This window comes from Neofelis nebulosa, chromosome 13, assembly GCF_028018385.1.
Source record: "Neofelis nebulosa isolate mNeoNeb1 chromosome 13, mNeoNeb1.pri, whole genome shotgun sequence".
NCBI classification, from domain to species: Eukaryota; Metazoa; Chordata; class Mammalia; order Carnivora; family Felidae; genus Neofelis; species Neofelis nebulosa.
Window position 1 is genome coordinate 65132055 of NC_080794.1, and position 3344 is coordinate 65135398.

Below are 3344 nucleotides of genomic sequence, written 5' to 3' on the forward strand. Positions count from 1 at the left end.
TAAACTATCTTGTGATTTCCTAGTTATTTGTCTCCCTGATTAGTATATAAGTTCCTAGAAGGCCAAGACCATGGTTATTTGTATTTTTGTATCCTCAGCATGCATCACAGTACCAGGGGCATAGTAACTTTGATCATAGATGCAGGAACTGACTGGTCCCTATGGCCCAGGGTGAGAAGGGATTAGTTTATAGGCTTTAGGGATTCTCTGACTTTCTTCCCTTCTTCCCATAGGCCAGACTCACTGTTTGGTTGACCCAGACCTGAAATTGATGGAAATAGGTCAGCTGGATCTGAAGGAAGAATAAGACTACCTGGGGCAATAGGGCTGTGTGGGGTGGGGGTGGGGGGAGTCACTGAACCAGGCTTATCTTGGGAGTTGGGGTGAAGGTGGAAGGAATGGATGTCACTGTACTACCCAGGGCCCCCTGATCCCTAAACCAAGAAAGGAAGGTAGTGGGAAAGCCTGGGTCAGTGAAGTTTTCAGGGAGGGATGGGTGGCAGGGACTAGTGGGGGTTGTAGGGTGAGGTAAAAAAAAAAAAAAAAAAAAAACCTGAGGATTAATTCCCACATTGAACATGGCCATCAGGGAACTTGTCCTTAGGAAATGTGCAGATGTACCAGAATTTGGTTCACAATTCTCTGCGTGGTCAGGAAAAGAGAGGGAGTCAGAGAATGAGAAGGGGGCAGCTCTGGACCCCCAGGTCCATAGGGAGCCCCCCCCACCCCCCACCCCACCCCCTGCCCCTCAAGCTGGAATGCCTGGCAGCTTTACTGCTCTGGAAAAAAGGGAAGAAAAGTCCTGAGTGGCCCCCTTATGCCTCTAGTCAAGTGTCTTCTTAGGCACAGGCTCCCCCTGGTGGTTACTCTTATCATCGCCATCTCCTCCTCATTACCTTCAAACATGCACATGCTTGCCCATTTATTGACTAAGGACTAAGGAAGCCTCCGGAGGTGGTAAATTAAGAAGGAGAAGGACGAGAAGATCAGGGTAGAATTCAGGGAGCAAAATCATGGAAGGAGAAAGGACTACCTTGGACTTGTAATAGGATAGTATCATTCAGAAGAGGTCCTGAGTTGCCAGAATGCTTCCTCTCTAAGACTGGAACACTGCCAGCCTGACCTGGATAATTTAGTCCAACTGGGGAGGAAGTTGAAGACACAGCAGAGTTTCCTGGGAAAGCACAGTAAGGTTATATTTTATATGAATTTGAAATATAGGAATGAGATGTCAGGCCTTATTCAAAATCAATAGTTTTACTTTATGCACAAAATGTGAAATGGAGGTGAATCTCCCCAAATAAAAACTTTTTCAAGAATCACAATTTCATAGCTAATAGATGGTGTGAATTGCATACTGTGCTTACTTACATTGTTACCCCCATGGGTCCCCATTTCTGTCAGTAACAAAAATTCAGGTGGGGAAGGTGGCTGAATCAGGCCGTGAGATCATGGCTGAGTGGCCAGAGTCACTCACAAGTTGTAGGTAGAAGTCTTGGAACAGCTTTTCCTCTAATTGCCAGAGGGAAGGCCTGGGTCTGGCTCTGAAGTCTCTGCTTTGGAGCAAGAACAAAGATAAGGAGAGACAGTCAGAGAGATGAGCAAGAGGGTGGGACTGGAGGATGGGATTGGACCAGGAGACAGACAGATGTGAATGGGGAGAGAGGCCTGGGAGAGGCATGGAAATGCACTTACTCTGGGGAGCAGAGGAAGCTCTCAGTGTGAATGGTGTGAGGATTGAGGAAGGGGCAGTTAGGGGTGTCTCTTGGAGCCTCTTGCCAGAATTATAACCAAAGTGTTTAGCCAGCAAGACAGCTGATCTAGGTCTGATCTCTGATTTTTCCATTATCTGGTAAATAAAGGAAAAAGGGAGGAGCTGGAATGAGCCAGGGAAGGGGAATGAGAGGGTGACCTTCTCCAATGAGGATGGCCCACCTCATCCTGCCCCCCACCCCCCCAACTCAGCTGAAGGTTCTGGAGGAGCAGACTGCCCAGGGCTTTCATAAGTCTCAGGTCTTCAGGTTTCAGCAACCTGATTCCAAAGTGACATGAAGTGATCCCAAAGTCTCTATTATCTTTGGTTTGTAGTGAGGAAAAATGGGGAGAAGTGGACATTGCTTCCAGAAACAGCCCTATGCTGGCTCCAGGAGCAGCCTGGAGCCTTGAAATGAAAGGACAGGGTTTCTCCAGCAGAGGTGGACAGAGCCTTGATGCTGGGATTGGAAGGCTACAGTGGGGGGAAAGGAATGAAAGGCTGAGAGGAGTTAGAGGGGCAGACAGGATCCAGAGCCAGGTCAGTGTGCCAGCCTTGGCCCAGGACACTGACCTGGATGTAACTGAAATCATTGTCCAAAGGGGACCATTGTCCAAATCAATTGACCACTCATCACTACCTAGATTGGCTTACTGTTCTCATGACCCCTTTAGGGATAGTGGAGTGTTAGTGTGGGATACAAAATTTATGAGGAGGGGCGCCTGGGTGGCTCAGTCGGTTGAGCGGCCGACTTCGGCTCAGGTCACCATCTCGCGGTCCATGAGTTCGAGCCCCGCATCGGGCTCTGTGCTGAGAGCTCAGAGCCTGGAGCCTGTTTCAGATTCTGTGTCTCCCTCTCTCTGACCCTCCCCCATTCATGCTCTGTTTCTCTTTGTCTCAAAAATAAATAAAACTTAAAAAAAAATTTAACAATAAAAGTTTTAAAAAAAAATTTATGAGGAGCTTAGCAGAGGGAGAAAGGATACATCAGTGACCCACTTTCCCCATCTATTATACTGATCAGGCCCTAGAGAGTTCCCCAGCAAGTAGGTCTCCCATGTAAATGTTGGGAAAGGGAAGGACATAAGGTGGGCTTTACAGGGTATAAGGGAAGAGCTGCTTCAGAAAAGGAGATGGAATGGCTCCAAAGTAGAAAGTTTGGAAGTGTAGGGCCAAAAGGGATCAAACTAGAGGACACTCAGACAGCGTGGCAAACATGGGTTGGATTTCCTAGAATTTTGTGGCTTCTCCAATAAAAGTTTTTCCTTGCAGAATGCAGCACCTTCTCAGGTGACCCTAGATATTTCTGAGACCTTGAGGGGTTGTATGTTTTGTCTTAATGACAAGTTTAACTGAAGGTAGGAGTAGGCTCTTGATTCCATATTTGTTGTTCCTGTTAGTCTTGTCCATCATCCGCTTAATTATCAGCAGTCAGACCCTTAACTCAAACAGGGTTCCTGTGCTCGGCATGAGCGAAAGCCAGGAAGAGAATCTGTGGCTAATCCATTTCTTCTCCTGTGAACAGTATTTTGGAAGCAGAGCTCAAGGGGTCATGTGGGTGGGGACAGCCAAGGAGCCATCAAGATAGCAA

At 47.5% G+C, this 3344-nt stretch overlaps 1 long non-coding RNA gene across 1 annotated transcript; it reads right to left on the reverse strand.

Annotated features, from left to right (window-relative positions):
* Positions 1 to 763: 763 nt before the first annotated feature.
* Positions 764 to 2632, reverse strand: LOC131493274 (uncharacterized). The gene is made up of 3 exons (XR_009252549.1): positions 1696 to 2632; positions 1372 to 1556; positions 764 to 1174 (listed from the first exon to the last, which is right to left on the reverse strand). It is a non-coding gene; the product is annotated as an uncharacterized LOC131493274 (long non-coding RNA).
* Positions 2633 to 3344: the final 712 nt, after the last annotated feature.